Below are 12973 nucleotides of genomic sequence, written 5' to 3'. Positions count from 1 at the left end.
TCCCCTTATAGCATACTGACAATCAATACAGTTGTAAACATCTATTCCTGCAGAACAGATATAGTAAGTTACACTCACATATTCTTTCAATGCTTTAGATTAATGGTTGTAATATTTTAAAAGTGTCCCTAACTGTGCTTGTTTCTGTCTACATTCATCCAGGAGTCTGCTATTATGTGTCCATGTTTGAATGAGAAGTACGTTAACATGCCAGAAAGTCATTTTGTAGATCTACATACAATGCACATACCCCCTATTAGATATACCATCCTTTCTAAATGTCCCCTCTGGTGAGCATATCAGTGCTGTTTATATTACAACCATTCATCTCCATTGATATGTTGCCTGGCTTGATCATTTTATAGATATATATGTGATGATTATAATGTACTCACATAGGAGGTGTAGACAGCAATACATACTGTGCTAGGTACATATGTGCTTATTTCAGTGCTACTGACTTGTCTTGGAGGTGTACATACATTGACATATCCTATCTTGGGAACATTGTCATATTTACCATGCCCTCTTCCTCTTTCCTCATTCCTGTCGTTCATGACTCTACCAATTTTCATAAGCACACTTTCCCTGCCTAATGTATGTTTCATTGTATTCACTCTTGTTGTCTCCCCACATCATTTCATTCTACAGATAATTGTTATAGTGCACATTGCACTCAGTACACTTTGCTTTATTGTGATAATACTGCTGTTATTGCACTAGGTTCACCCCTGGTAGTCATTGTGGCTGTCCATTCAATCTCACTGAGCAGATTTGCTCATAAACAAACTTAAATGCTTCTTGTTTCTCTGCTTATGCTGCCCTGTGTGGTTTCCTAGTGGCAGCACTATTGCTGGCCACGAACCGTGTCTGTGCATGTGTAAGCACAATGAGCAGCATGAATATGTGGTTAGCGCTGCTGCTGCTCATCGTGCTAACAAATAAACTCCATGTAGGCTTCACACCAAGACTAAATGGAGTTTACTGAATTCCCGGGAATGTCAAAATATTAATAATTTATCACATGAATAAGGTACTGCACTAATAGTGAAACCACCTTACTGCATATCATAATGTTAGCATTTCTTACCTAGCCATTCTTGATTTACTAGGAGTTCAATAACCTGTTTTTCTAAGAGATTCTATTAAATTGCCCTCACTTCTGCCACAGACAACAAATATATAATTCCTAGCTTCAGCCATGCCACACAAGGTAACATATATTTCAGAACTCTTCTGTTATCCATCCCTGTTTAGTATGTGCTAGATAGCTAACACATGCACTGTGCATTTCATTTTCAATAATTTAAATCCACAATGGGGTTTTGCAGATGACTGCCATAACATCGGTCATAAAATCAATGAGACATCACACTAGAACAGCTGTTTGCTGGTTTAATTATAGTGTTGGATTGTAATATTCACATGTAGAGGAAGGTTACCTTAAATATACAGCATACTCACTGCACTCACTCAGCTATGCATCACTTAAACCTCTCCTAAACTACAGTAGCATTTAGTACCTGTGGCTTTTTTTCCATTCTTTTGCCAACTGCCACCATGACATGATAAATATCAGAGATCAACAATCTCCAATTCTTTTGGAAAAGTAGCAATGCCAGCCATAGATGCAGCTGGTAGAATGCAGAGTAGTTATGTTGAAGGTAAAGAACTTACAAGTGGGAACTCAGATAATCAAACCCACCTTTACACGCTGAAGCCCATTAAGAGCTCTTAAAATGAAGTGTCTGTGCTACATGCCCAAAATGGGCCTCTTGCCTTATCTGTCATACAGCATTGGTGATGTCTATGTTTTTGGAAGCTTGATTCAGGTCTCCTTAACTGTTAAAATCTATATGTTTTATGTAGTCATTATACAGACATTCTTTTCAAAATTGACTACAGAATTATACAAATGCCAGCAATTTTCATCTGTAACATATTTTTTATATATTTATAGTAAGCTAGGAAACAAAGTGGCAGGACAGTGCAGTACAGTGTTTTGGCCTCGTACCCAGAGTCTACTACTCGGTGGTAGGACACACAAGAAATGTTGCAGGGATCATGAGGGACAGAGTCTTCGAAATAAAGTAAGAGCTGTCATCAGAATCAGTAACAAACTCATAAATCAGACTCCAGTGTAAAGCTAGAGAGGTATTTGTGATCTCAGCCTATGCTTCACAACAGGACTGAACTGGTGAGGAAAATAATGCACTCAGCTGGAAGTTGCTGGATGTTTTGGATAAAGCATAACAAAATCAGCTGGTCATGATAATGACTGATGTGAATGTTCTTACTGAGAGAGACACAATAGGATGTGAAAATGTCATAGGTCTGCTTGCCTGATGCCTCAGAAATAGCAGAGAAGAGGCTGTCCTGGGCTTCTGTCTAGTAAATGCCATAATATTTATTAACATATGGTTTGCAAGCGAGAGAGATGATTGCAAGGATAAATACAGGACTGGCCAGAATTCAACTGAGGTAGACTTCTTCCTAGCAAGGAAAGGCACTGGATTCAAATCAGAGGATCTGATATTATTCCTAGTTAAATGGTCAAGCCCCTGCATAAAAAATGAAAGGCTGCAATCAGCTGCAAGAAGTGGTCAGAGAAGGCTTCTAAGATCAACAGACACTAGACTAAGGACCTGAAAACTGATGGGGGTAAACACCAAGATTCAAGTAAGCATGTATTGCTTTACCACCTTAGGAAGAAGAGGAAATACATGGAGCAGAATGACTGTGTCACCGCGTAGCAGCATATGTGAAAAGCAATATAACAGAATTGTATTCAGCCAGATACAAAAGGAAAGCCATGGTAGAATGCAGAAGTCCAGGAAGTTATTCAAAGAAAGATGAAGTGCTTAAAGAAGTGGGGGAAGGAAAAGGTTGCCCAGGCTAAGAAGAAATATTACTTGCTTGCCTAACAAATGAGAATAACAGCAGTCACAATGGCAAAGAACAAGGTGTCAAAAAACCTCTACAATCTTTTGGAAAGCGATTCAACAGATAACCCAAAGCAGCTCTATCACACTGCAAGGCAATGACTGAGACAAAGAAGATGGTAAGCAGAAGTCATTGTTAAGGGATACCAGTGATAATCTGATCAGCAGTCCAGAGGGCATCAATGGCAGATGGAAGGAGTACTTCAAGAAGCTTCACACACACACACACACACACACACACACACACACACACACACACACACACACACACACACACGCTGCACGCACCGCACGCACACGCTGCGTCTTGCACACACGCACGCACACACACACACGCACACACGCACACACGCACGCACGCACACACGCACACACACACACACGCACACACGCACACACGCACGCACACACACGCACGCACACACACACACACACACACACACATCCATACATGGGCGCACACACACAAAGTTGTACTGTCACATCCATAGCGTATAATGAATGCAGAAGGAGAACCTACCCTAGAAGAAGAAGAATGTACACTTAGGAAAATTAAGTCAGGGAAAAATAAGAATATTTAGTGCATCTGTTGCACTTTTTGAACTGCCTTTGTCTGATCACTGCATTTTTTCTGCTTTTTGTTATTATGACTGCATATTTTCTGCATTGTTTTAAACTGTATTGTCAGCCTAGTTAGCATAGTCTAGATTCCGACTTGCTGAATATAGCTTGTTTTTCTTACACTTAAGCACTAAAAACAGCCATCTTAAGGCTCCCATGCACCCTTGTGGCAGAAGATTGTGGATACAGCCTTGTCTGAGCTGGGGATTGCTGGAAGAAGGTTCATTGTGTACTCTCCTATTGGTAGATTAGTTTAAAACCGTTTAATTTTACCTATATTTAACCCTCAACTTTGCTTGTCACTGAGCATCGTGCAACAAGGGTTAGCAGTGCTCTGTATAGATGCAAATGCCTCATAACACAATTTTTCCATAGACTTCTGTTAGTGGAGCTCTCTCAAGCTTCCAAATCAGCTATGCACTGAGCAGCACTGCCACAGTTTCTCAACCCTAACCCTCAATAAAATAAGCCTCCTTGTTAATAGTAGAGCATAAAGTGGTCTAACTGCTCCACCCTTAATAGTACCTATGTTATAACCTTGCCATAATGGAAAGTCAGTTTTCTACCATTTCTCAAGCCAGCCTGATTGATATTGGCATTCTGAGTGTACTAACTGCCTCATGTATACTGACAATCACTTACTCCTAAAACAAACAAGCACCATATGCAAGAGATGTATTTATATAATGAAATTGGAATCAATCCTCTCACATAAAACCAAACAGAATATCAAACAGGTTGTCAGCACACATACTTCACTGCTCATATAAGACAAGGTCATGACACATAAATCCACATATGCGGAGGTGCTCACTAGAAGTCTACCAAAAGGTCAGTGACCTCCCAAGCACAAACCACTTGCACAAACTGCAAAAAGTATAGAAACCACTACACACAATAGCACATACACCAGTTTCTTACCAAACAAGCCCCTATGGCAAAACACCTCTAAACCAAATGTCTTGGTCATAGGCAACTCAATAGTGAGACACACAGATGTCCCCCTCATTAGGCTGGACAAGAAGCAGGTCACGGTCAGCTGCCTGTCAGGTGCCAGGATCCATCAAATCATGCATGCACTCATGTCACTCAACAAGAAGTACTGTTATGACTCTGTCATAGTCCACGTTGGAGTGAATGACTTGAGATGTATGTCCCTGTACTATATGAAGATAGACATTACTGAACTGTCAGATTATGTTGTTCCAGGCTGGTATGACCATAGCACTAAGCAGCATTCTACCCTCATCCAGGATGATGCCACAGTATAAACAAAAAAGTATCAACTTCAATAATTGGCTTAGTTTCTGGTGTCATTCCAGGGGAATCCAGTATCTGTCAGCCTGGGATGACATGGTCGACAAATTATGCTTTTTGCCAGAGATGGTCTGCACCTGTCTCCTCTAGGCTTTCAGATACTGCCTTCCCCATAGTGCCTTTTTAGGCAGTGTCAAAATAACCATATTTCTAACGTAACAAAATCCACCTGAGGCAAACTCAAGGTTCTGCTACTTAATGCTAGAAGTCCAAACATGAAGTTGCACTCCCTGGAAGCACCCCTCACCTTGGAGAATGCTGACATCTGTGCATTCACTGATACATGATTCAAAGCCACAGAAAACACTCCAGATGTGCAAGGCTACAATGCCTTCCACACATTCAGACCTCAAAATAAGTGTGAAAGAACCAAAGGCGTAGAGGTATCCATCTTCTTTAAAGCCAATTGCACTCAAAGACTGGTCAAACAGTATGAGTCTCTCAAACTACTCTATGTCCAATTAACTCTAGGCAAAATACCCTACTACATCATTGCTAGCTATAGGTTCCTCACCATAAACCATGAACTGCACACAGCCTGTTTAAACTTCATGGAATCACTCTCCATATAGCTCAACATCTTAGTCATGGGTGACATACATGAATGCAGAGGTTCCTGGACTTTTTCAGTTCAAATGCTGTGGAACAGATAGTCTGTACCCCCACAAGGGGCTCAAATGTCCTAGACATAGTACTTACCAACATTTGGAGTCATGGCACCACCCCCCCCCATATGATGCCTTCCCTGGTAAGATCGGACCATAAAACAGTCTTGTTCAGAGTAAATATTGGTCCTGATACTCCCACAGGGGCAAAACATATCTAGAACTTTTCCAAAGCAAACTTCAGACTATTAATTATTTATTTTTATTTATTTATTGACATTTGTTAACTGGGTTTGTCCAACTGGGCTTGTGGCCCATTTTCAGTGGAGACTCGAGGAGAAAAGCTCCAGTAATACATTTTAAAACAAGTACAATTTTAAACAATATTGATATAATAGCAGTTATAGCAAAACAATTCACATATGTTGGGATACATGCATAAATTTAAAGTTGCATTAAAAAGAAGCTAAGTAACAATTTTACATTTATATAGTTCAATAGGTCAACAATTAACATTTTTTGTTTGTATAAAATTGTGCAAATGCTTAGTAGACACATTGGAGAGAGAGGTGTAATGAGGTACGGTACTAAGTATGGTCCTTTTGAGGGTACATAAAGGGAAGGAAGACTAGGTAGGGTCATGGCAAGGACAGGTTCTTGAATTGAGAAAATAAGTTTTTAGTTCATTTTTAAAGTGTGAGGTGTGGGAGATTGAACGTAAGTCAATGGGAAGTTTGTTCCAAGCATGGGCAAGGGAGTGTTTGTAGAGTAGTTTGCCTAGTGACCTTTTTGGGTGGTAGATATCAAGTAATTGTTGGTTAGAAGTACGGAGGGTCCGGGATGAAATGTAAATGGAGACTAAGAAAGATAGAGATGGACAGAAGGTGGGTTTATAAAGAATAGAGTGTAGCATATGAAATTGATAAAATAGCAGAAACTGGGGAAGTTCAAGCCATTGAAGAGAGTTTAAAGAAATGCAGTGGTGTGAGTTGTATGGGGAGTTAGTAATGAATCTGGCTATTTTATGGTAAGTCTGTTGCAGTTTTAGAGTGGAGGCCTGGATATTGGTAAAAACTGGGTCGGCATATAAGAGGGAGGGGAGGAGGAGTGCCTGGCCCAGGGTAAGTCTAGATTCAGGGGTTAGGAATTTTTTGTTCCGATATAGCAGACCTAGTTTCTGGGATTTTTTTTTTTTTATACATTGGAGTATGTGTAGGTTGAACTTGAGTTCGTCATCGATAATGACCCCTAGGAGTTTTGTGTGGGTGTCAGGTTGGATATTTGTATTGTTAGAAGATGTAATAAAAAAGGAAGCTTTGTGAAGAGAAAGGGAACGGGGAAGGAAAAGTAGGAGTTTGGTCTTTTTGGGATTTAGGATCAATAGGTTGTGAGAGAGCCATTGTTCAGTGGCTAGTAGGGCCTGTTGGGTCAGGGAGTGTAGTTCAGGAATGTTATTTGAGATGGATATAAGTGTGGAGTCATCGGCAAATTGAATAAGGGAGGATTCTTTGCATGAGGTGTAAAGATCATTGGTGAAGATGTTAAACAAAAGGGGTCCCAAGATGGAGCCTTGGGGAACACCAGTGGGGATGGGAAGGAAAGGTGAGGAGGATGAGAGCCATTTCACAAGTGGAGATTTGCGAGTTTGGATAGTAGTAGAGGATGGGAGACAGTACTGAAGGCTTTGGAGAGGTCTAGGAAGAGACAGGAAATTAGTTTATTGTTGTCTAGGGCCTCTGCAATGATATGAGTGAAGGAGAGGAGGGCAGTGGTGGTGCTGTGGTGAGAATGAAATCCATGTTGGGTAGGGGTAAGTAAGTGGTGTGTGAGGAGGTGATTGTGAAGCTGTGAGTGAATACATTTTTCTAATATCTTGGAGAGGGGGGACAGAATGGCAATGGGTCGGTAGTTTGAGGGGTCAGTGGAGTTTCCACCTTTATGAAGAGGGATAGTGAAGAAAGATTTCCAAAGTGTGGGGGCAGTTGATTCCAGAATAGATCGATTAATTAGTATAGATACAGGATAGGCAATTGAGTCAGCAGCAAGTTTGAGGAATGTAGGAGATAGATTGTCAGTGGAAGGAGAGCAAGGTTTTAGCTTGAGTAGTAGAGATTTGATGTAAGTAATGGGAGCTGGCTCAAAAGAAAACAAAGTTGTGTAAGTGGGACTTGGAGAGGTAGGTGTCGAAGTAGAGTTTGGCTTAGAGGTTATCAGATTGTGGATGGAAGAGATAAAGTGTTTATTCAGGAGGGTAGCTGTTTCCTGAGAGGAAGAGTTAGGGTATGGGGAGGGATTAGAGGGCTTTCCAGGATACAGGATATTGTTGAGAGTTGACCAAAATTTTCGAGGATTGGATTTGTTGTTAAGCTGAACAGACCTATAGTATAACTTTTTGTCGTTAGTTGTATGTTATTTTGCAAGGTTCCTCATTTGCCTGTATTTTTGAAGAAAAGGTGGTTGTTTAGTTTTAGTCCAGGTTTTTCAAGCATGTTCTCTTTGTTTCATAAGGGACCTAGTCTCTTTGGAGAGCCAGGGAGCATGGTTTGATTTTACTCTGATCTTCCTAGAGGAAGCTAAAGAGTTTAGAGTATTCATGAAGATGTTATTGAAAGTGCTTACAGCATCGTTTAGGGGGAGGTGTTTTAGAATGGACCAATCTATGCTGTGGAGAATGGAGTTAGATTGGGATGAATTGAAAGTCAATAGTTTTTGACAGTGTTTGATAAGGTGGGGTTTAGGAATATGGGAGTAGTGTCTTAAGATGGTGGTAGGGAGATGATCACTGAGGGAGTCAGGAAAGGTGGTGGGATTGTGGTATTGGTGGGGGGAATTGGTAAGGATCCAGTCTATGATGCAGCTGGAAGTGGAATTTTTATGGAAGTGAGTGGGAGATGTTATAAGTTGGTGGCAGCCGTGCAGGTGGATACTGAGTTGGGGGGAGTCAGTTGTGATTTTGCACCAATCAATGTTAACATCACCAAGGATAAGTGTCTCATGTGGTATGTTCTGGGAGAACCAGGATAGGATGTTTTCAAAAATGGGCAGATTGTTACCAGGAAGAAGGAAGATAGAGGCAATTGCAAGTATTTTGTGGGGATTCAGATGGCAGTTAAGGATGATGATTTCAGCTGGGAGGAAGTCAGGAATTGGGGAAGGGTATGGTGAGAGGTTAAGAATGTTTGAGTAGAGGATGGCCATGCCACCACCTTTTTTTACAGGTCTGTCAGATTGGAAGATATTATAACCTGGTGGGAGTATTTCACTATTTGAGATTTGTGGCTTGAGCCAGGTTTCAGACAGGGAGAGGATGTGTGGGGTATTGAGAGCTATCCATGAGTGCAGCTCAGTGACTTTATTTGCTAGACTCTGAATATTCAATGAGTAAATAGTTAAGTATTTGGATGGAGATGATTGTTGTGACTGAGGTTGGTGACTGTTAGAGGAGTAAGATGGGGGCAGTGTAGAGGTCGTTTTGGACAGAGAAGAGGGGCCAGGGTTGGGATGGATATCTCCAGAACAAAGAAGATTTTTAGTGAGGATGGAGTGTGTAGTAGATGCTAGATGGAGTTTTTATAGTTTTGACTTAGCTTTGTGGTAAGGTTTAAAAACCTGTATTATGGATAGTTTATACAGACTTGAGATAGAGGTAGTAAAGAGATTAGGGGAGATAGTAAAAGATGAAATACTTGGATATATGTTGTATGAGTGAGATGTTGGTGAACATAGGAGTGGGTCAGAGAGATTGGAGTGGTAAGAAGTGGAGATAGAGAGAATAAGGAGTAGTGTAGAAGATATTAGAAAATAATACATGTTGGAATAAAATATGGTCAGATAGAGTAGGTACAGAGACAGTGGTATAGATGAAGTGGTGTTGACAAGATTGACAGATTAGTAAGGTGGTTGTAGCAATAGGCAGGACGTAGAATTGTTGTTGCTAGTGGGACAGGAAGGGGAGGGATAGTTAGGTATAAAGGTAATTGTAATGGGGTGGGTGAGAATGGGGGTAGGGTAGGAGAACAAAGTGAGCCTGAGCGTAGTAAGGGCAAACGGAGTGGAACTAGCACCCTGGTCAAGATTAAGTCATAGAAACAATCAGAAAAGATAGTGAAAAACTAGCTTGAGAGACAAGGATATAAAGTTTCTAAAAGTATAGTCACCAGAAATAAAATAAAAAGAAATAAAATATGAGCAGAAGTAAGCTTACAAAAGGACATGGCCTCAAGCTACACAAGTAGATTTACTTGAAGGAAACCCAGTACTGTATGGTTAAAATAAGCTACAATAGAGAGGGGCTTTGCAGGGGGAGAGAGAGGTATTACTAGCAGCTAAAAGCAGGGCAAAACATAAAAAAATTAATATGTAAGAGTCTGAAGACAGTAAAATAGGGCAGGTGCACTAGGAAAGGCAATTATGAGTGAGGCTAGAAATGAATTCAGGGAAGGGTAAAGTGCAGAACAGGAGAATATACACAGAAACAGTATGAGGATTAGTGGGTAACCAAAGAGAAAGGTTAGGAGCTGCTGGCGTCTGCTTTTCGTGGTGACTAGCAAAAAAAAAACACTGTAAATTCTTGTGCTTATAAAGTCTAGCATTAATTAAAATATTAGCTTATGTAGTAGTTATTTACTTCAGTGGTGTTATTTTAAGCTTAAAATGGGGGCTTCCGGACAGACAGTTAGAGTTGCAGGGTAGCTGTTAAGGTCCTCAAACCTGTGTTGCCTGTACTGTGGCCAGGAGAAAACCGCAGGGAAAAATCCACTAGGGCTATAAAAACAGAGAGGAGGGAGATTAGTTATGAGCAAGTAATTCAGGAAAAAAGCAAGAGACAAAAATACCATGGGTAAAGAGAAAAAAATGAATACAGGTAGGCAGAGACAGTATACCTAGCATTAATTTCCATTGTATGAGTGTCTTACACACATACAATGGAAATTAATGCTAGGTATACTGTCTGAACACAGCAGTGTGTACACCTATGCATAAAGTAATGCAGAACAACAGTAGTTAACAACAGCACAATGTAGACATACACAAGGCAATAATTCACAAAGCAGGAAAACAGAAATCCAGGATACTGAGGACAACAACAATTGGTACACTTTCAGGCAATAGTTCTTCCTTTTACTTTAGTGCTACACCAAGAAATTACAGTGAAAATACTACAAGTACATCTAAATGTGAAGTTAAGGTGTTTTTTTCTCCTTGCAACAAGAAACTTAGTTGGTAAATATTCACATTTACAGTTTTCTTTCATTAAAAAACAAGAAATAATATGAGTACAATTCAAAAGCTAAGCTACCCGTGATCATAAGGTGCTGGAGCTCCTTGTGACAGGGAAAATAGACTTTAAATATTCACAAAACTAGATTGGCGAGAAAAAGTACACCAGAAGCAGCAAATGCATGCAATATTCATCTCAATATAATCAGAAAATACTATATGATCTAAAGCAGATAAAGCAACAGAATATTCACCAAATATTGTAAGATTTAAAGCAGTTAAGGCAACAGAAAAGACATCACAAAACAGTTAATGCCAAAGAATCAAAAGTTTACCTTACACAGAGCAGCAGATGCTTAGCAGCATGAAGTGGAAAGAAGGTTTCAAAATGGCTCCTGCTGTTGTGAGGCACCTATGATGACTAGGAAGAGGAAGTGAGGTGAGGGGGAGGGGTAATGACATACTGGGCTCGGCTAGCACCCTGGTCAAAATGAAGTCATAGAAACAATCAGAAAATATAGTGAAAAACTAGCTTGAGAGACAAGGATATAAAGTTTCTAAAGGTATAGTCACCAGAAATAAAATAAAAATAAATAAAATATGAGCAGAAGTAAGCTTACAAAAGGACACTGGCCTCAAGCTACACAAGTAGATTTACTTGAAGGAAACCCAGCGCTGTATGGTTAAAATAAGCTACAATAGAGAGGGGCTTTGCAGGGGGAGAGAGAGGTATTACTAGCAGCTAAAAGCAGGGCAAAACATAAAAAAAAAAACATTAGTATGTAAGAGTCTGAAGACAGTAAAATAGGGCAGGTGCACTAGGAAAGGCTATTATGAGTGAGGCTAGAAATTAATTCAGGGAAGGCTAAAGTGCAGAACATGAGAATATACACAGAAATAGTATGAGGATTAGTGGGTAACCAAAGAGAAAGGATAGGAGCTGTTGGTGTCTGCTTTTCGTGGTGACTAGAAAAAAAAACCACTGTAAATTCTTGTGCTTATAAAGTCTAGCATTAATTAAAAGATTAGCTTATGTAGTACTTATTTACTGGGACACATACTTCAGTGGTATTATTTTAAGCTTAAAATGATGGCTTCCAGACAAATAGTTAGAGTTGCAGGGTATCTGTTAAGGTCCTCAAATCTGTGTTGCCTGTACTGTGGCCATGAGAGAACCGCAGGGAAAAATCCACTGGGGCTATAAAAACAGAGAGGAGGGAGATTAGTTATAGGTTCATAGGTTCATACTAGGCTATCTGCCCTAGGGCATTTATAAGCCTAGCCAGAGTGTGTTTGGCTTTCGCCACCCATTTTAAATTAATTTTGCTATGCCCTTTTTTGAGGTTAGTATACTGTTCCTCTGTCTAACAGTGACACAGAAGTGATATCCGGGGAAAACCTATGATCTCCCATCCACTCATCAAGATTCCTCTTGAAGAGAATCAATGAGGGACTCTGCCTAACCTGGACTGGGATTTTATTCCAGAGTGAAGGGAGCCTCTGGGTTATGAATCCCTCCCTCCAGCATGTCCTATTTATTTCAGTGCTGAGGTTCAAGTCTCTCAAGCGCGTAGCTCGATGGGATTTGGATTTTCTGAGGTGCAGCATGTCCATTAATTCCGGGTTGGACATGGCTTTATACGTCAGGCACAGATCGCTTCTGAACAGGCGGTATGCCACTGAGTAGAGCTGGAGTTTCTTTAACTGGGCAGCATATGGCATCTATTTGAGCCCTTTGATCCTCTTGGTGAGGTACTTTTGGGGTCTTTCCAGTTGCTGTAGGTGTCTGGTAAGGTACATCCCAAAAGGGGCATTGTACTCAATTATGGGCCTGATGAGGGATGAGTAAAGAGGCACAATGACCTCCCCTGATCTAGATGTGAATCCCTTCATGATTAGGTGGGCTTTATAAAATGTTTTTCTAACCACTTTGGCCACGTGGTTTTCAAATGAGAGATTGCTATCAACTTGGGTCCCCAGGTCCCTAATTACTTCTTCCATACATAATGGATTAACACCTATGTGGTAACTTGTGGGCACTTTGTTTTTGCCAAAGGGGATGACTGTACACTTTTTGGCGTTTAGCTTGAGGCCATGGCTCTGGCACCAGTTGTCTGTTTCTATGAAGCCCTTTTGTAGAATGCTTGTGTCGGCTGGAGAGTCAATTATGGCACCTAGTTTGCAGTCATCTGCGAACTTGGTTAGCCACAGTCCATCCATGTTGGCCTGTACCCCCGAGAAATATATACTGAACAAGAGAGGTCCCAG

Source organism: Protopterus annectens, chromosome 3.part0 (assembly GCF_019279795.1).
Source record: "Protopterus annectens isolate FY-2018-M chromosome 3.part0, PAN1.0, whole genome shotgun sequence".
Lineage (NCBI taxonomy): Eukaryota > Metazoa > Chordata > Ceratodontiformes > Protopteridae > Protopterus > Protopterus annectens.
Note: the sequence above shows the minus strand (reverse complement) of the source record.